Source organism: Aotus nancymaae, unplaced genomic scaffold, assembly GCF_030222135.1.
Source record: "Aotus nancymaae isolate 86718 unplaced genomic scaffold, 86718_ANA_hifiasm-v0.15.2.pri h1tg000012l, whole genome shotgun sequence".
Taxonomy (NCBI): domain Eukaryota; kingdom Metazoa; phylum Chordata; class Mammalia; order Primates; family Aotidae; genus Aotus; species Aotus nancymaae.
The window spans coordinates 9,788,642-9,810,050 of NW_026988423.1; the positions used below are offsets into that span (position 1 = coordinate 9,788,642).

General features: G+C 35.8%; 1 protein-coding gene across 1 annotated transcript in view; it reads right to left on the reverse strand.

The window, feature by feature from the left end:
* Window positions 1-12,001: 12,001 nt before the first annotated feature.
* The window catches only part of LOC105719320 (caspase-12-like), a 73,595-nt gene continuing 64,187 nt past the window's right edge, over window positions 12,002-21,409 (reverse strand). Inside the window, exon 7 of the transcript XR_010342396.1 lies at window positions 12,002-12,225. The gene's annotated coding sequence lies outside the window, so the exon portion shown is untranslated. The remainder of the gene's footprint in view (window positions 12,226-21,409) is intronic.

A 21,409-nucleotide genomic window follows, 5' to 3' on the forward strand; every position in this document is an offset into this window, starting at 1 on the left:
CACAATGGTTGAATTAATTTACACTCCCACCAACAGTGTAAAAGTGTTCCTATTTCTCCACATCCTCTCCAGCATCTGTTTTCTCCAGATTTTTTAATGATTGCCATTCTGACTGGCGTGAGATGGTATCTCAATGTGGTTTTGATTTGCATTTCTCTAATGACCAGTGATGATGAGCATTTTTTCATATGCTTGTTGGCCTCATGTATGTCTTCTTTTGTAAAGTATCTGTTCATATCCTTTGCCCATTTTTGAATGGGCTTGTTTGTTTTTTTCTTGTAAATCTGTTTTAGTTCATTGTAAATTCTGGATATCAGTCCTTTGTCAGATGGGTAGACTGCAAAAATTTTTTCCCATTCTGTTGGTTGCCGATTCACTCTAATGACTGTTTCTTTTGCCATGCAGAAGCTGTGGAGTTTGATTAGGTCCCATTTGTCTATTTTGGCTTTTGTTGCCAATGCTTTTGGTGTTTTGGTCATAAAGTCCTTGCCTATGCCTATGTCCTGAATGGTTTTGCCTAGGTTTCCTTCTAGGGTTTTTATGGTGTTACGTCTTATGTTTAAGTCTTTAATCCATCTGGAGTCAATTTTAGTGTAAGGTGTCAGGAAAGGGTCGAGTTTCTGCTTTCTGCATATGGCTAGCCAGTTTTCCCAACACCACTTATTAAACAGGGAATCCCTTCCCCATTGCTTGTTTTTATCAGGTTTGTCAAAGATTGGATGGTTGTAGATATGTTGTGTTGCCTCCGACGCCTCTGTTCTGTTCCATTGCTCTATATCTCTGTTTTGGTACCAGTACCATGCTGTTTTGATTACTGTAGCCTTGTAGTATAGTTTGATGTCCGGTAGTGTGATGCCTCCCGCTTTGTTCTTTTAGCTTAGAAGTGACTTGGCTATGCAGGCTCTCTTTTGGTTCCATATGAAGTTTAAGGTGGTTTTTTCCAGTTCTGTGAAGAAGGTCATTGGTAGCTTGATGGGGACAGCATTGAATCTGTAAATTACTTTGGGCAGTATGGCCATTTTCACGATATTGCTTCTTCCTAACCATGAACATGGAATGTTTCTCCATGTGTTTGTGTCCTCTCTTATTTTGTTGAGCAGTGGCTTGTAGTTCTCCTTGAAGAGGTCCTTTATGTTCCTTGTTAATTGTATTCCTAGGTATTTTCTTCTCTTTGTAGTAATTGTGAATAGCAGTTCGTTCTTGATTTGGCTCTCTTTAAGTCTGTTATTGGTGTATAGGAATGCTTGTGATTTTTGCACATTGATTTTGTATCCTGAGACTTTGCTGAAGTTGCTTATCAGTTTCAGGAGATTTTGGGCTGAGACGATGGGGTCTTCTAGATATACAATCATGTCCTCTGCAAATAGAGACAATTTGACTTCCTCCTTTCCTAATTGAATACCTTTTATTTCTTTTTCTTGCCTGATTACTCTGGCTAGAACTTCCAGTACTATATTGAATAGGAGTGGTGAGAGAGGCCATCCTTGTCTAGTGCCAGATTTCAAAGGGAATGCTTCCAGTTTTTGCCCATTCAGTATGATATTGGCTGTTGAAAACAGTGTTTTCTAAAGTGTTCTATGAATGCAAGTGAAGCACAAAAATTTTTATCTGAAAAAGTAAAAACATATTATGGTTCAAGATTCATTTGTTTAAAACATATGGAATCTTTAAATACCTGCCCTCATTGGGATATCAATTTTAATTTTTCAGTATAATTTTTTTGTTGTAGTTTTCTAGTTGTGTATTCATAGAAGAGTGATGATTCTTTGAACCCTGAATTAAAAACATCTTAATTTTTCCAACGCTTGAGAGCAAAGGATGAAAGATAGTAAAAAAGGAAGCAAATGGAAAACACTAAAAGAGCTTCAATTGTTAATGTATTTTTTTCTATGCATGAAGTGTAGAGATTAGGAAGGAGACACTGTCACTAGATTATGATTACTTCATATAAAGGTCTGTGTCTTACTCATCTTTGTGTCTATTGGATCCTAGCACAGCATCTACTATCTGAGTAGGCACTCAAAACATACTTCCAAGATATATATATATACATATATATATATGGACTGTAGATGTCTAGAAGTTTAAGAGTTTATGTAAGATTGACTCCATTCTTGCTTCATGACATTTGGAATGTGCAGTTATTCCCAAACTTGGATTCACACAGATGCCTGGGGCCCATGCCCAGAAACTGTAGTTCAGTCTTGGGTAAAAGCCTGGATACCACCATTTTTTAAAAGACTTCCAGGTGATTCTATTGTACAGCAGGTTGAGATTCACTCCCACTGTCCAAGAGTAGTGATTCTCAATCCATAAAGTGAATACAGATCATCTGGTGATCTTGTTAAAATGCAGATTCTGACCCAGAATGTCTGGAGCAGGGCCTGACATTTTTCATTTATAACAAGCATCCAACTGATGATACTGTTGAGAATAGGGTGGCCAACCATTCGGGTTTGTGGAGGATATGCGGCTACAGCACTAATCCAGGAAAGTTATGGGTAAACTGGGACAACCGTAACTCTAATTGCTGGTCTATGGACTACATTTTATATGATAAGGTCCTGGAGTAGAGGTTTTCAAACGACAGCATACTTTAGAATCATCCATAGTGCTTTCTAAAACTCAGATTGCCGTTACCTACCTCCAGAATTTCTCCTTCTGTACAGTTGGGTTAGATGTTGAGATTTTATATTTATTAAAAGCACCTAGGCCAGGTGCAGTGGCTCACGCTTGTAATCCCAGCCCTTTGGGAGACTGAGGTGGGCAGATCACATGACGTCAGGAGTTCAAGACCACCCTGGCCAACATGGTGAAATCCCATCTCTACTAAAAATACAAAAATTAGCTGGGCATGGTGGTATGCTCCTCTAGTCCCAGCTACTTGGGAGGAGAATCGCTTGAACCTGGAAGGCAGAGGTTGCAGTGAGCTGAGATCATGCCATTGCACCCCAGCCTGGGTGACAGAGAGAGACCCTGTTTAAAAAAGAAAAAAAAGTACCTAGATGATACTGATACTGCTAGTTTGGGGCTGGTCTTTTTGAACCACGATTCTAAACCATCAGTAGTCAAACTTGTCTGCAAATTGTTTTTTCATGGAGAAGCTTTTGTACTACTGTTTCATGTGCCTCAAACCCAGTGGTTGTTCTAGGGTCCATCCTGGGATTTTACAATGTACCCCAAGTAGTTTTAACGTGCAGTCAAGTCTGAGATTGACAGTCAATATGAATCTTATAATTATCTGTAGTTCAAACATAGATTCAATTTTGTATATTTGATATTCATGTTTGTTCATGTCACTCTCCGTTCTATCATCACAGAATATCAAGAATGACTGAACAAAAACATGAAAAGTCTGAGGCCGGGCGCAGTGGCTCATGCCTGTCATCCTAGCACTTTGGGAGGCCGAGGCAGGAGGATCACAAGGTCAGGAGATCGAGACCATCCTGGCTAACACGGTGAAACCCCGTTTCTACTAAACACACAAAAAATTAGCCGGGCGTGGTGGCACACACCTGTAGTCCCAGATACTCTGGAGGCTGAGGCAGGAGAATCACTAGAACCCAGGAGGCTGAGATTGCAGTGAGCTGAGATCACGCCACTGCACTCCAGCCTGGCCAGAGAGCCAGACTCTGTCTCAAAAAAAAAAAAAAAAAATGTCTAAATCCACATAGAGCTATTTCTTTTTCCTGAGTATACTTGTTAATAAAGTTGCTGGGCATGTGGCTCACGCTTGTAATCCTAGCACTTTGGGAGGCTGAGATGGGAGGGCCACTTGAGGCCTGGAGTTCGAGATCAGCCTGGGCAACATAGCAAGACCTGTCTCTACAAAAAGTACAAAAAAATCCAGTATGATAGCATATTACTGAGGTTCCAGCTACTAGGGAGGCTGAGGCAGGAGGATTGCTTGAGCCCAGGAGTATGAGGCTGCAGTGAGCTACAATTGTACCACGGCACTCCAGCCTGGGCAACAGAATGAGACCCCATCTCTAAAATGTTTTCTTCTGTTTAATTTCACATTCTCTTTATTTCTTTAATTTTATGTAATTTAAAAAGCTTTTTATTATCATGTTAGTGTTGTTTTGGGAAGGAGTTGAGGCGCATTAGAAAACCATGAACGCTCTAATTTTCATTGTATGAGTGGTAAGAATACAATGTTTATAGTCTTTTCCTGCCTGGAAAGAAGTGTCATCCTCATGTCATAGAAAATTCTTTCTTAGTTAGAAAAGGTGAGATAAGAATGGCTGTTAAAGAAAATACGACCATTTTGGCTATGTAACCTGAGCAAAAGGTGTTCTTCCTGGTACACACTTACTTAAGTTTAGTAGGCTACCCACAAAAGTTCGAGGCCAAAGTTCCAGCTAGTAATCAGAACTTTTTTGTCTCTCATTGTCCTTTGGGAATATAATTTTCTTGGCATATTGCAGAGATAGGTAAACTGCTAGGTAAAATAATTGTGGACATCATTTGTGCATTACTAGGTTTTATATATATATATATAAATGTATATATGTCCTTCAACATATGTTACTATGAATATATGTTACTATGAATATATGTTGTATACATACAGTTTCCAATTTGCAAGTATACAGTATTCAATGAATTATGTGAGATATTCACACTTTATTATGAAAGAGGCTTTGTGTTAGATAATTTTGCCCACCTGTAGGCTAATGTAACTGTTCTTAGCACACTTAAGGTAGGTTAGGCTAAGCTATAATGTTTGATAAGTTAGGTATATTAAAGGAATTTTAGACTTACAATATTTTCAACTGATGATGTGTTTACCTGAACATAATCCCACTGTAAGTTGAGAAACATCTGTATGTATACTATGTACACACACACACACAGAATTTTTAAAATGTAAATTTCAAGAATATTATACTCTCAAACTTTAATAGTTCTTATTTGGATTGTAGGAATTTAGGTGTATTCTTTATTTATATTTTCCAAGTTATCTGCCAAAGAATATATGTTGCATGTTTAATAAGGAAAAAGTTATAATGAAATTGTAATTCAGGGCCTCTACTTTTGGTGAATGTAAATGTTGTCTATTTCCTGAGATATTAAAAAAGTTGAGAAGATAATTATGAGAGAAGCTTGAACTGAGTGGAAATTCCAAGCTGGTGTCTAGGAAAACCAGGTTAAAATTGCCTTTCTACCAAGCTTGCAGTTACTCTGCAGTCCTTTTTTCAGCTTCCTAGAAACTTGAGGAGGTCTTCGGGACAGAAAATCATTGGCAACGTTGCTATCTAGGGTGAATAGCTATATTGCTCTGATTTCATGCCTCACAGAGGGTCCTTTGCCTGGGTGTTCTAACACTGAAGAAACATCTTCTTCTGAGGCTGCTATGTACATTTTTTTCAGTGTGTCTTGTCAACCTGGGATTGTCATGAACATTGTTCAGTGCACTTGCTGTCAAATTGTTTTTTAATATTTTACTCAGCCCAGAAATGAGTTTAACAGTTTTCTGTAGCACAGTAATTTCCAGAATGCATGTGTGAGGCCACTGAGCTGTTGTGTTCCTCATCAGAGTTAAAGGAATTGTATTAATCTTTTCATTGTCTCCCTTCGCATACAGCAGAATGACTGATTGCTTGGCATATGCTAGTGAGCCACATGGTATCAAACAGATGGAGACCATTCAGGCAGAAGCTAGGTCGAGCCAAGATGTGCTCCACAATTTTGTGTTTGTGAAGAGAAACAATTGGGCGGGCTTCTTTTGCTTCCTCTGATATTTGGATTCTGATCTAGGAGGGGGAAAAAATCACCCTGAATTAATTGCTGTCACTTCTATTGATCTGGATTCTATTAAATGAGAACACATTTGCAATTAATCCACAGAGGCAGAGCAACTCAAATAAATCAGTTTATGATGGGCATTGTAAAATATATCAAGATATTTTGTTCTTTTATTTTAGAAATAGAAAATTATTAATGTTTTTGGAAACATAATTCTCTTAATTTGCTTTCCACATCTCTGCTTCATTCATTTATTTAGCAAATATTTGTGACACACTCATTATACCAGGCACTAATTTAAGAACTGGAGATAATGAGAGAAATAAAATGTAGAAGCCCTGGTACTGATGTCACTTGCAACTGATGTCACTTGCATTTTAGTAGATAGGAAATAAAAGTCGAAATAATCTAAATAAATTTTAAAGATAATAAGTTAGATGATAAGTGCTATGGAGAATAACACAGTTTAATAACACAGGGAAGAGACTATGTTTGGAGCAAAAGTTTTATTATTTATTTATTTATGATTATTTTTATTGAGATGAGGTCTCACTCTGTCACCCGGGCTGTGCAGTGGTGCGATCTCAGCTCACTGCAGCCTCTGCTTCCTGGGCTCAATCAATCCTACCACCTCAACCTCCTGAGTAGCTGAGACTACAGGCACATGCCACCACGCCAGGCTAATTTTTGTATTTTTTTGTGGAGACGGGTTTTGCCGTGTTGCCCAAGCTGGTCTTGAACTCCTCAGCTCAAGTGATCCTCCCGACTTGGCCTTCCAAATTGCTAGGATTACAGGTGTGAGCCACTGTACCCGGTCTGGTTTATTGTTTTATATAAGAAAATTATGGAAGATATCCCCATTGAGGTGACACTTGGAAGTGAGTAACACCTCTACACAGAGGTGAATTCATGCAGGGCTACGTAGCATACATGAGAAATAGCAAAGGGCCACTGCAGCAAAAGTAAGATGAAGAAGCAGGGAAGTGGTGAGAAAGAAGAAAGGAAAGTAGGTATCAGATCACGTAGGGACTTTCAGGCATCTGTAAGGACTTACATTCTATTCTATGCGAGAAAAGAAACTACTTAGAGTACTTAAACAAAGAAAGGACATACTTTGACTTACGTTTTAAAGAGGTTAGTCTAGATGCTTGTTTGGGTTTTACAGGAAGACAACAGTTGACTCAGACCTTATGGAAGACTTCAGTAACAACCAATATGTGAGATGATAGTGGCTTAGCCCAAGATGGTGCCAGAGAATTATAAGTGATTGTATTCTGGATATAAGTTGAGAAAACTACCAACAGGGTTTGATGATATATCTATTGTGAGGTGAAAGATACAAAAAAAAAGGATTAAAAGAATACTCCTTAAAATTATAATAGAAGCTCTTACTTCTGGAATGGTAGGATACAGACCTCTGAAAATTCTCCCTTTCATAGAGACAATAAGAATGCTGTCAAAAATTGACAGGATAAATTTTTTCAGAACTCTCAAAATTAACCAAAGGCTTGCAGCAATCTAAGGAGCATTTTTAAAATAAAGATTGTTGAATCTTGATAAAACCTGTAAATTTTGTGGTATTTAAATTTTCGCTTTCCCCAATATTCCTTTCCAATTCCATCGTACATTTGAAAACTAAGAGTTGATGCTCACAGGAAAAACCAGCAGGCTGGTAGCCACCTGAGGAAGAAAAGATAGCCAAAGGATTTAAACGGACATTTCTTCAAAGAAGATATACAAGTAGATGATACTTACATAAAGATATACTCACCATCATTAATCATTATGGAAATGCAAGTCAAAAGCACAATGAGATACCACTTCACTCCCATTTGGATGCTTATAATTATAAAACATGAAAAATAATAAGTGTTAGCAAGGATGCTGAGAAATTATTAGGTTGATACAAATGTATTTGTGGTTTTTGCCATTGAAAGTAATGACAAAACCACAATTACTTTTGCACCCACCTAATAGAACACTTATACTTTGTTGGTGTGAGTGTATAGTGATATAAATGCCTTGAAAAACAGTTTAGTTGATCCTCAAACAGTTAAACATAAAGTTATTGGGTGATCTAGCAATTATATTCTTATATACACTCATGTACTGTGTAATGGAATTTCAGTCAATGAAGAACCACATATATGACAGTGTTCCCATACAATTATAATATTTTTTACTGTACCTTTTCTATGTGTAGGCATGTTTAGATGCACAAATACTTACCATTGTGTTACAATTGTCTACAGTATGCATTACAGTAAAATGCTGTACAGGTTTACAGCCGAGGAGGAATATGCTATAACTTACAGCATAGGTGTGTTGTTGGCTATACCATTTGAGTTTGTGTAAGTACATTATATGATCTTTGCACAACAATGAAATCTCCTAATGACACATTTCTAAGAATGTATCCTCATCTTTAAGTGACCTATAACTTTGTACGTAGCCAAAAGAATGAAAATATATGACAAAAATGCTTGAGCATAAATGTTTATGGAAGTATTATTCATGATTGACACAAATAGTGAAACAATTCAAACGTCCATAAACTCACAAATCAGTAATCAAAATGTAGTATATCTATACACAGAAGTATCATTCCATCATAAAAAGGGATGAAGTACTCAATACATAGGACAAGATAAATGTACCTTGAAAACATGCTGAATGAAAGAAGCCAGATACAAAGGCCACATATTATATGATTTTATTTACGTGAAATATTCTTCTTTACAAATTCTTTTAAAAAGGGGTCAGCTCTAGGCAGTTCTGTTTGGTACAATGGGATCGCTGTCCTCTTAGCTACATCCGCAGTTGGACTACAGTGAGCCCCCTACATAAGAGCAGTTAGTTGAAGGTTGGCTACCAACCTATGATGTGACCTGCTGAATTGGGTTATTGGCATTCACACTATTGGATATGTAAGTAGAAATACTAAAATTATAAGGCATTTGGCAGTTGAATCAGGCTTGCAACAGGGAATTAGTGGTACTCTCAAATTAGAATAGTTTAAAACGGACTTAATAAAGTCACAGAGGTGTGGTGTGTGCAAAGAAAAACAGATTGGGGTGGGCAAGGGAAGGGCATTTCTGTCAGAGGAGATAATAGCTGGCTGGTCCCAGGAAGGCTTAGGACACTAATGAGAGTATAGAAAGACTGGAGCATAAGGCATCAGAGAAAAAATATAGGGAGGTGAGACTTAAAAAGTTTATAAGTAACAAAATACAAAAGCTTTTAAAAATAAAGTATGGTGATGTAAGACATAAATGGATCGGAAGCTCTTTTAAGGGATGCTTAAAATTTGAGGACTCTAGAGTTGTATAATCTCTGCAGGGATTTTAATTCATTTTTTTCTGTAGAATCAAGTACATATTATTGGGTCACTGAATTTAACAAACGCCTTCATATTTCTGTAAAAGAAGCTGAACCTTCCTTCCCTTCCAAGTACGAAAAAATTCTAACCATGATGTCTGTTTCTCTCTTCTGAATGATCGTTCTTTTTCCTTTCATCCTCTTTTGAATCTCTCCTGAGGATAAATGATGCTATTAAATCTGCAAAAGCCTATAATGCTTCCAACATGTGTCCCTACTTCTGGATAGGAGAGTCAAATACATTCATACCCATCTATAAAATGCCTGAGCAATAGCCACTCTCGGTAGAATTTATTCACAACAACATTTCTCAGCAGCTTAGTTTTGTTGAAACAGCTTTTAATGAAAGTAAATATTTAAATATTTTTGTAAAACATAAACTTTTGTGAATGTGAGCCAAACAGAACTTCTGGGAAGATGGAGTACATCTTTTTGTTTTTTGTTTTTCCCTGTTCCTCCTTCTAAGTATAGAAAAAGAGGCAGCATTACAAGACAAAAACTTTTAGATAATAGCTGCTCTACTCTAGCAAAACACCTCAGAAAAAATTGAGATACTTCCTTTATTCAGGAAAAACTGGGTGGGAAACACAGATATCTACTGTCTTTAGGTTATAATGGGTGACCCATTTGTGTTATTTGTCCTGTATTTCTAAGGATCTTAATCACATGAGTATATATGCTGCAGAGTCTCAGCCCTAATTCATAAAATGGTAAAGCAAAGAGAAACACCCTAGCTTTTTCAGGGCGTGCAGAGCCTCACCAATGGCATTGCAGGATTCTCCTATGATTATGAGTTTATTGACTTCCTCTGTATCCTGCTTCTTATCCTTGGCAAGTACACTCTTTGTAGTGAGACTGATGAATTACAGCCTGAGCAGGGAGCAGTCTCAGCATCACAGCACCAGTTTGATGGGCCAGAGGCTGAAGATAAATGACTACGGAATATATCCAATTTATTCATTAGATTTTCCCATATAACTTCCAGCCAAGATTCTTTACAGGGCAAAGGAAAAGCCAAAACAGACACCAGTAATCCAGTAACCTTCTCTTCCCAACTACTGTCTCTCTTGACATATACATGTTTTAAAATAGCCACATGTATCTAAATGTAGATCTTGTCTTTGTCTGGATTTCAGAGTTCATCTGTTCAACATTTTTTTCTTCCTTTTTAGAACTCTGTTCCCAATGATTTGTCTGGAAGCATATGTTTTGCTATACTTTCAAATACTGAGGCACTATGGCAAGGCTTTGTTGCTGTTTTCTTATGAATTCTGTAAATTTCACTAAACTTTTGACCAATTTTCCATTCTTAGTACTAGAGCAGAAGTCTGTAAGAGACTAGTCTCTTTTTTAAGTTTGAAGAGTGTGAAAGAGGAAGAGAGAAAGGACAATTATTTTGTAGCCACTAAGAACATTTTATCTCTGTAGCAGCTTCTGTGCTTGTGACTGTATGTAGGGTATCACATTAAACTTGTGATTTAGTTATTAACTATTCTGAACTAACAGATGAAAAAATGCAGACTCAGTAAAACCCAGACCTGTGCCTAGTTTGTTTCAATTCCAGATTAACACATCTTTCCCTTATATTATTCTACTTTTCAAATTTATTTTGAAAAATCAAGCAGTGTTTTTCTTTTATTTGTATGCATATTTATCTAAAAAGTAATATAAAAATCTATTCTTGTTGTAATATTTATGAGCAATTCATACTGGCTAAATGCTGTTAATTTTTACTCATATACCATTCTTCTCCTCTGAGTAACCAATATTAAGAATTTTGAGTCTTGTATTGTTTACATACAAATATATTTAAGCCCACAAATTAACAGTTTAGTAACTCAAAAAAATGGCATTACATTATGTATTCTGTTCTGCAATTTTCCTACTTTTTGATTTAAAACTAAGTCTTTGATTTTTTTCTACATCAAGCATAATATGCTAACTTTTTAAATTGCTGCATGATTATCCCATGCTATAGCTTAGTTTTAAAAAATCATTTCTCTATTGTTAGAGGTATACAATATTTCTAATTTTAGGTATCACAAATAACACTGCAGCCAAACCCCATAGAGAGACATCTTTTTTCCCCATGTATTATTCATTTTTCTCTCTCTATTTGGCACTTTTCATCCTTTCATTTAAGAGACTGTAGTTTAATTAGCAAATGCTCCATCCAGTAGCTCTGCCAGATTTATCTCAATCTTGCTAAGGAGTTTAAATGATCCCCTCCTCATTCTGACAGTTTTGTGCTAATATTGCCAGCCAGACATCAAAATTCCTGATTCACAGCCATTTAGCTTTTAGGAATATTGGGTGTTCCAGTGCTCACATTGTCAGAGCAGGTTCATAGAATTGTAGAAATAATAGATTGAAATGACCTACTGGGCCAACAGTTCTATACACTTTCCGGCACAAGATTGCTCCTTACAATATATATTATTAATGAGATGAACTGGAATATATTTTTTAGATAAATCCTTCCACTTGAACAAAAAAAACCTATGAGGTCTTCAATGCGAACAGGAATCCTTCCAAATGAATGATTTCAGAGTCATATAAAGGGTGGGGACATAGCCTTATTACAATCCTAACAGGATCATGTCTAGCAATGTCATTATGTCTAATTTAAAATGTTCTAAATCAGTAGAACTTCTACTGTTCTCTCAGGACACTATTTCATTATTTAAGAATGATTACCAACAAAGAAAATTTCTATCTCCAAAATAAATTTGATAATATCCTTCAGCCTTAACTAGGGAAAGATTGATGGCTGAAGGAATAGGACAGATTCTGATCTGTGAAATAATGATTTAAATTAAGAAGAATGGTATCTGGCTGGGCACAGTGGCTCATACCTGTAATCCCAGCATTTTGGGAGGCTGAGGCAGGAGGATCAGGAATTCGAGACCAGCCTGTCCAACATAGTGAAACCCCGTCTCTATTAAAAATGTAAAAATTAGCTGGTCGTGGTGGCGGGCACCTGTAGTCCCAGCTCAGGAGACTGAGGCAGGAGAATCACTTGAACTTGTGAGGTGGAGGTTGCAGTGAACCGAGATCGTGTCACTGCACTCCAGTCTGGGCGACAGAGTGAGGCTCCATCTGAAAAACAAAAATGATATTAAGATAGAGCTGTGAACCTCCACACACACAAATATAAAATTTGGTAATGGGATTTAATTTTGTAAAAATTAAATGAGGCAATAGATAGCTCCTAGCACAGTGCTTAGCACACACTCAACAAATGGTTCTGGCTCTTTCTCATAGCCTCCACGCCTGCCTAATTTTTGAATTTGTAATAGAGATAGGGTTTCACTACGTCGGCCAGATAGGGGTATAGCAAATCCCATATCTTTAAGAGAAAGAAAAACAATATTCAGTTACCTTTTCTGTAGTCTGCGTTTATCTTCTGATATGGTTTGGCTGTGTCACCATCCAAATCTAAACTTGAATTGTATCTCCTAGAATTCGAACATATTGTGGGAAGGACCCAGGAGGAGGTAATTAAATCATAAGGGCCAGTCTTTCCTGTTCAATTCTCGTGGTAGTTAGTAAGTCTCACGAGAGCTGATGGGTTTATCAGGGGTTTCTGCTTTTGCTGCTGCTTCATTTTCTCCTGCTGCTACCATGTAAGAAGTGCCTTTCGCCTCCCACCATGAGTCTGAGGCCTCCCTAGCTATGTGGAACTGTAAGTCAAATTAAACGTTTTTTCCTTCCCAGTCTTGCATATGTCTTTATCAGCAGTGTGAAAACGGAGTAACGTATCTTCCTTCTCCAGTTCTTTAAAAATACCTGTGAATTTAAGTATTCTGACAGATAATGCTAAAATTTTGACTCGTTATGTATAACAACAGAGAGAATCTGCTTTTTTGAACGAGCAAAAAAGAAAATTGAGTCAAAATAGTTTTACTTATTTGTTTATTGAGCCGGAGTCTTACTCTGTTGCCAGGCTGGACTGCAATGGCGTGATCTCGGCTCCCTGCACCATTTGCCTTCCTAGTTCAAGCAATTCTCCTTCCTCAGCCTCTCGAGTAGCTGGGACTACAGTTACAAGCCACACGCCCAGCTAATTTTTGTATTTTTAGTAGAGACGGGGTTTCACCATGTGGACCAGGATGTTCTCGATCTCTTTACCTTGTGATACGCTGGCTTCGGCCTCCCAAAGTGCTGGGATTACAGGTGTGAGCCACCTTCCTCGGCCAAAATTGAGTCAAAATGATTTTATTTCTGTGTGATGCAGAGTACTGCATCTTGAGTAATTATTTGTGTACATGTCTGTCCCTATAGTCTTCAGCCTTTTTATGGAAAATATCTTCATCTTACGTGTATTTTCAATTTTAGGACTTACTATAATAGCTAGTAAAGCAGAGACAACTAAGATTTGTTGAATAAACAAATTAGTGAACCAAAATTTCTTTCTTCTATTAGCTGAACTGTTACTCTATTATCATTGTCACTAAGACATTTTATGGATCTAGAAGAAGCTTAATCGATCAGTTAATATAACGAACTCCTCATTTTATGGATTAAAAAAGAGGACCAGAAAGATAATTTATAAATCACGTTTGACTAGAGGTAAAATAATGTATCTATTTTAAGTTTGAGAAAATTATTTAGAATGAAGTATAGAAAGTAAATTTAAAAACATTGTCATGATATATCCATATAATCATTATTTTAGCAAATAATGCATGGTCATTATGTGTTACTGGAATGTATTACTGTGTTATTCACATTTAATCAGATATTAACATTTTATATGTCTAGTAATGGAAAGTCTGTATCTCATTTAGCTCCCATTTCTCTCTTATTTATGATCTGATATGCTCTATTATTTTGGCCTTTTGTTTTATTCTCTGGTGTCATCACAAGATGGTGCCAGTGTGTCTCTGTCATCACAGAATAAGAATCAACAGATAATCTTCATGTTACTTGCACTGCAGGTTGGATACAGGTCTGGTAAATTCCAAAAATTTTTCACATTTTATTATTTCTTTTGAAATTTCAATATCCTCTCTCAAGCAATTAGTGAATAAATCTCTCAGAGTTGCTTTCAAAGTTTATATATTTCTCTATCTGAGAGATTTCCCATGCCCATGAATGACTCATACAAGACTTCTGCTGATTTCAATGAGCTTCATTGGGAAAACAAAAACACTCTGCCTATACATACAAGGTTATGGTCATTATTTTTGTTATTGCCTTTTCTACCAGGGACTTCTTTATATAATGTATAAATCTCAACTAATAAACTCATCTCTTGATTTCCATAGCCTTGTGAAAAATTTAATGTCAATCATATTTGTTATTTTTTTCACTCCAAATGTTTGAAATCTTACACTAAACATCAGGGATGACTAATTGATCACTGATTATGTTTCTTTTAAGAATTCCATATAATCCCAGCACTTTGGGAGGCTGAGGCGGGTGGATCATGAGGTCAAGAGATCGAGACCATCCTGGTCAACAAGGTGAAACCTCGTCTCTACTAAAAATACAAAAATTTAGCTGGGCATGGTGGTGCATGCCTGTAGTCCCAGCTACTCAGGCAGGAGAATTGCTTGAACCCAGGAGGCGGAGGCTGCGGTGAGCCGAGATCGCGCCATTGCACTCCAGCCTGGGTAACAAGAGCGAAACTCCGTCTCAAAAAAAAAAAAAAAAAAAAGAATTCCATTATCCAGCTGGCAATACCAATTGCACACTGTTTCTGTGTCTTCCTTATGAATGGAAATTACCATATTGGTTGGAAGTGCTGGACCCTTCCAGTCTTCTCAATATAATGTGTGTTCATTACTGAGGTTCTGCCACATCCTAGGAGATGCTGCCACATGGCATCTCCCAGCCCCACCCCCACAGCTCCGTATATACACACAGACACACACTCACACACACACCCCTCACTCAGCCTGGAAGAATCTTTTTTTAGTCTAGAGATACAGCACATTTCTTCAAATCCTATTATTTTCTGTGGGACTATACACTTGGAAACAAAAGTCAAGAAGCACCAAAACAAATCTCATCTGAGGAAAGAAAGTAGAATGTGGTTAGCTACTTAAAGCAGCAAAGAAAGGGGACAGAACATTTAAAAAAAACAGAACATGTGATAAAAAACATAAATGTCTGTCTCAATTATCTTGATAAATATATATAGAAATTCATTCAATAGCTACAGATAATACATGCCACACTTTTTTTAAATTGCACACTTGTTCTCTAATTCAACCAATGATGGATTGAAATAGTTTTAAAAACATAACAAAAAATAACAATACAACAATAAAAATATTTAAAAATAATACAGTATAACAATTTATACAACATCCAGATTGCTATGTAAATTAAATATAAGTACTCTAGAAGTGATTTAAAGTATATAGAAGAATGCATATAGGTTATCTGCAAATACTATACTATTTTATATAAGGGACTTAAGCATCTGTGGATTCTGGTATTCACAGGGGTTTTGCAGCCAATCCCCTAAATCCTCCATGGATACCAAAGAATAACTGTATTACCATGTGCAGGAAACTTTGCCACGTTTTGCTAAAACACCAACAACAAAAAATTGAACCAATGCCTGCAAATCGGAGAGCTCACTAACTAGCAAAAGTCCCTGAATCAATGAATCAGTTAATTAATTTATGGATTATGAATAAATTATATAATGCCTTAATCCCCAAAGGATTTAATGCAGCACTAAATTATTAAACTACAGTGAAATATACATAACTCCCCACTATTAATCTGATTGTCTTTGATCAGTCCAGGCTGAGTCTGCATCTTAAGTTAGAATAGAGTCGGATGTATATTAAAGCTACAGGATTCCTTGGTGTTATGCGTTTCAGTTGTTAACTTTCCCACCCATGTGTATATTATTTTAAATATTTATTTATTTAGAGGCAGAGTCTCACTCTGTCACCCAGGCTGGAGTGCAGTGGCACAATCTCAGCTCACTGCAACCTCTGCCTCCTGGGTTCAAGCGATTCTTCTGTCTCAGCCTCCCTGAGAAGCTGAGATTACAAGCGTGTGTCATCACGCCTGGATAATTTTTGTATTTTCAGTAGAGATAGGGTTTTACCATGTTGGCCAGGCTGGTCTCGAGTTCCTAGCCTCAAGAGATCTATCTGCCCACCTTGGCCTCCCAAAGTCCTGGGATAATGGGCATGAGCCACTGCGCCCAGCCTATTATTTGTTATTTACTCCATCATTTACTAGGATAATAAACTTTTTTCCAATGAAACACTTCCAGATATTTCTATGCAGAAGTACTACTTCCTTGTAACTCTGAATAACTCAAGAAAGAGCAGTAAATGAGTATTTTTAGAAAAGCTTTTTTTCTAACAGATTTACCCATGCTTTTCTCAAATTGTGTGTGTGTGTGTGCGTGTGTGTGTGTTTTAATGAATTTGATCCAAAATCAAAATCAAAACAAAGTGAAACAAAAAAAACTACCCTTTGCCAAGTGACCTCAGGGTCCACCGACTTAATTAAACATTTAAACTTGAAATATTTTAAAATGTCAAAACTTGGGCAACCAAATCATTTTATGCCCCAGAGCATGCCAGACTAGAAAAAGAAAATAGTCTATATTGCATGCCCTTAAGGTGAACACTGAAGTGCTTAATGCATTCACAGTCCTTATAATGAAGCTACTTCCTAGAGCAAAAGGAAATATAGATATGATTTTTTTTTCTTAGCCTGTAGTATTTGGATGATGAGTATATCAGATTCAGTGACATAGCTTTCTTCTTCCCTGTCTCTTACTCCTCAAGCCTCTCAATATTGACGCACTGCCTTCTTTTCCTTTGGTTTCAAGTTCTATATACTGCATATTTTTCAGCATGTTCTAGTTTCTTAAACTTACCATCCTATCTTAGTTGAAATAGATTCTCCCCAAGCTCCTTTTCTTCCTCAATATGTTAAATAATTGAGTTTGTTTTACCCATATTTTTTTCTCTTTTGCCACTGCATTCTATTTCATCTTTCATACTGATTTCATTAACTTTTATGATAATTTTTAAAAAGATCTTTAGTATTACTCAAAGAGGTCGGTGGAGGGGAATGCAATGCTCTATCTTTTATTCAATCATTCATTATTATTATTATTATTATTATTATTATACTTTAAGTTCGGTGATACACATGCAGAACGTGCAGGTTTGCTACATAGGTATACATGTGCCATGGTGGTTTGCTGCACCCATCAACCTGTCATCTATATTAGGTGTTTCTCCTAATGCTATCCCTCCTTAGCCCTCCACCCCTGACGGGCCCTAGTGTGTGATGTTCTCCTCCCTGTGTCCATGTGCTCTCATTGTTAATTTGTCATAAAATTTTTACCTTTTTATTTTGAAATAATTGTAGATTCACTTGCATTTGTAAGAAATAACACAGAGATCCTATGTATCTTTTACTCAGCTTTCCTAATGATCACATTTTGCAAAAGTATAATATAGTATCACAACCAGGATATTGACATTAGTACAGTCAAAATATTTTTTCTTAGATTTTTTTTCTGAGGCTTTCTAAACTATGTATTCGATTGCATTAATAGTTATAAGGCTATTCACATACTCCATTTTATATCAAATGAGTTGTTGTAATTTATATATTTTTAAGAAAGTGATCCAGTTTGTTTAAATTTGTGAAAATTTATTATATGAATTTATCTTATCATACCTAACTAAATTAGAGTCAAGAAAATTGGTGGTGGCGGTGGGGTGGGCTGGGAAACACTCAGTATACAATTGCCTTCGGAGGGATTATGCTACAAGCCAGCTGCTGAAATGACCTGTTATTATTGTAAGACCAGTTTTACTTGGTAGCTGCTGAAATAAACTGCCATGGCCTTAATAAACCATAATAAAATGCCATGACCATCACTCATTCATTGGAGCTTATTGGCTCTCAACAACTTTACTAGTGCCAATGAAACTTAATCATAAATCTGAATACATTTAACTCCCTTGTTTAATAATATTTTGAAATGCTTTACACTGTCCCAGGGTAAATAATTACTCCTATGTATTTCACCAGCATATCTAATCTTTTCAACTCATACCTTATCTTTTACATTCTAGGCATACAAAAATATTTTTAAATTCCCTAGATTTGCCTTATTTTTTCTCACTGTCAATTTTTTTTTACATGACTTTATTTTCTCTGATAAAATTTCCTTTTGGCTCTTCTTCTAAATATTTCATGCTCAGTTCTTTTTGGACTAAGTGTCATCTAAAGTGATGGAAGGCACCAGGAAGTCTTCCCGTGTACTTCCAAAGTACTCCATCCCAGGTCTTGGCTGACTAAATTATAGTAGCCTGCTTAGCATTAAGTTAATCCTAATAGACTTTAAAGTTATTCTTCTAAATAGGGGCCTAGACAGTATGCACAGAAGATTTAATAGGCACAGTGTATCTCAATAATGAATTCTATTTTAAACAAGTTGCAATTCTGAATTTTTAATGATTTTTTAATACCAAAATTAGTTGTGCCCTGAATAGCTAAGAAATAAAAATAAATTTTAACAAAATGTGTAAATCTGAAATACTTAGTTCGAGGTAACAGAGCTGTCCTAATGACACATGTGGTTATCGAAACACTCGTCTTTCTGCCTCTAAAAGCATTTTATTTGAGCAAAATCAGATAAGAAAATACATACTAGACAAACTGGAAGTAAGGAAAGTTCAAAAGTGCAGAAAGAAAAACATGAAAGGATCAAGATGGAGAGGGACCAGGAGGAAGAGATGGGATACATTTAGAAATTATATAGATTTAGTTTAAATTAGACTTTGGAAAACATTACCTGCAAACCTATCTGCGTTGTTCTATGTAGAGTCAAGTAATAGAGGCAAAACGTTGACCAGAAGTTCCTCATTAGAGTGGTCAATAATATCAACATTTCTTTAGTTGAATACTGTCTGAAGCTACAGCATTTAGCCTCATACAGCCATGATTCTCTTAATTTTGATATTCATAGGCATGGCTTTCATTCAGATGTCACTAGTCATCTTATGTAAGCTGTTTTGATATAAGGGTGTGTGTTTGTTCCAGGGGAGATGCTGAATCTGAACTATTAATTTAAATAAGCCATTTTGATTGCCAAATCTCAAGTAAGAATGCTGGTATAAATCTGAAAAAAACCTTCAAATATTTAATACTAAATATAGATGTCTTTCTAATATTTGCCATTCAAGATCTGTGTATCTCTGTATGTACTATTTAACAGTGAGTGCTTCAGGAAAATGGCTCCGCTCATTGCCCTGGACCTTATCACTAAAACTGAAATAAACTGTGCTCTTAGATAATTAAAAAGATGTTAGAAATGAAATTGCATTTCTAAATTAAAATCACAGAGTTGATACTCAGAGTTGGTCCTAAATACAGAGTTGATACTCAACAGTAAATGTAGTGATATATCGGCACATCCATTTTATCAATAATTTCAAATTAGGATATGTAGAAGACTTACAACAGGACAAGGACTATAATGTAGTCATTCTCTCCAGTCTTAACATTGGACTTCTTTTCATGTATGTAGACTCTTGCCTTCACTTATTTCTTACATACCAATAAATATAATATTTAAATCTCTTTCTCTGCCTCATCTGCATTTTTTGTGTTATTTTCCTAAAAGGAGTTTAGTGATTTATTTTATGTGAAAATGTTATTTTTTTAAATTTTATTTGTCATAAATGAATTGTGGAATATCTGGGAAATATTTTAAAAGAATAAGGAAAAAGAAAATACAGTATTAATAATATCTGTCAGTCTGTATGTATATATCCCTATTTTATACTGATACTGTTTTTTATTTACCATGGTTTTAAAAATTAAGTGCATACTAAGATTTTTTCTCTTTTATTTATTTTTACCATCTAAATTTACTATTTTATTATACTTTTAAATGATACATAATAATTGTACATGTTTACAAGGTACAATGCAATATTTCTATACCTGTATGCAATGTGTAATAAACAAACCAGGATAATTAACATATCTAGCACTTCAAACACTTATCATCTCTTTGTGTTGGGAACATTCAAAATTCTCTCTTCTAGGTACCTAACAATATGGAATAAATTACTGTGAACTATATTTATTGTACAGTGCTATAGAACACCAGAACTGATTCCTCTCACTTAGCTGTAATTTCATATTTTTTAAGCAACCAACCTGTCTCTATCCCCACTTCTCCCTACCCATCCCAGCCTCTAACTAGCATTATTCTCTTCTTACTCTCTACTTCTGTAAGATCAACTTATTTAGTTTCCACATATCAATGAGACTATGTGGTATTTATCTATTTGTACCTGGCTTATTTCACTTAGCCTAATGTCTTCCAGGTTCATCCATATTGCCACAAATAGCAGTATTTTATTCTTTTTTATGGCTGAGTAGTGTTCCATTGTGAATATATACCATTTTCTATGTCCATTCATCTATTGATAGACACTTAGGTTTACTTCGTATCTTGATTATTGTGAATAGTGCTGCAATATGAGAGTTCAGGTATTTCTTAGACATAATGATGTGCTTTTTTTTTGGCTATATATCCAGTTATGGGATTACTGGATCATATGGTAATTCTGTTTGTAGTGTGTTTGAGGAATCTGGATGCTATTTTCCATAATGGCTGTACTAATTTGCATTCCACCCACCAACAGATTATGAGAGTTTCCTTTTCTCTGCATCCTTACCAGCATTTGTTATTTTTTGTCTTTTTGATAGTAGCCATTTTAACTGGGGTACGGTGACGTCTCATTGTGGTTTTGATTTGCATTTCCCTGCTGATTGGTGATGTTGAGCATTTTTTCATATGTGTTATCTATTTATATGTCTTCTTTTGAGAAATGTCTATTCAGATAATTTGACCATTTTTAATTGAACTATTTTATTTTTGCTGTGGATTTGAGGTTCTTTATATTCTGAATATTAATCTCTTTTTAGAAGAATAATTTGCACATATTATCTACCATTCTGTGAGTGATCTCTTCACTCTTTTGATTTTTTTCCTTTCCTGTGCAGATGCTTTTTAGTTTGATATCATATCATATGTCTGTTTTTGCTTTTGTTGCCTATAATTTTGTGGTCTTATCTATAAAATCTTTGCCTGAATGAATGTCTTGAAGAATTTCCCTATGTTTTCCTCCAGTAGTTTCTGGTCTTACCCTTAGGTCTTTAACTCATTTTGAGTTAATTTTTGTATATGGTGAGAGATAGGGATTTAGTTTCTTTTTTTTTTTTTTGCATATGATAACCAGTTTTTCCAGCACCATTTATTGAA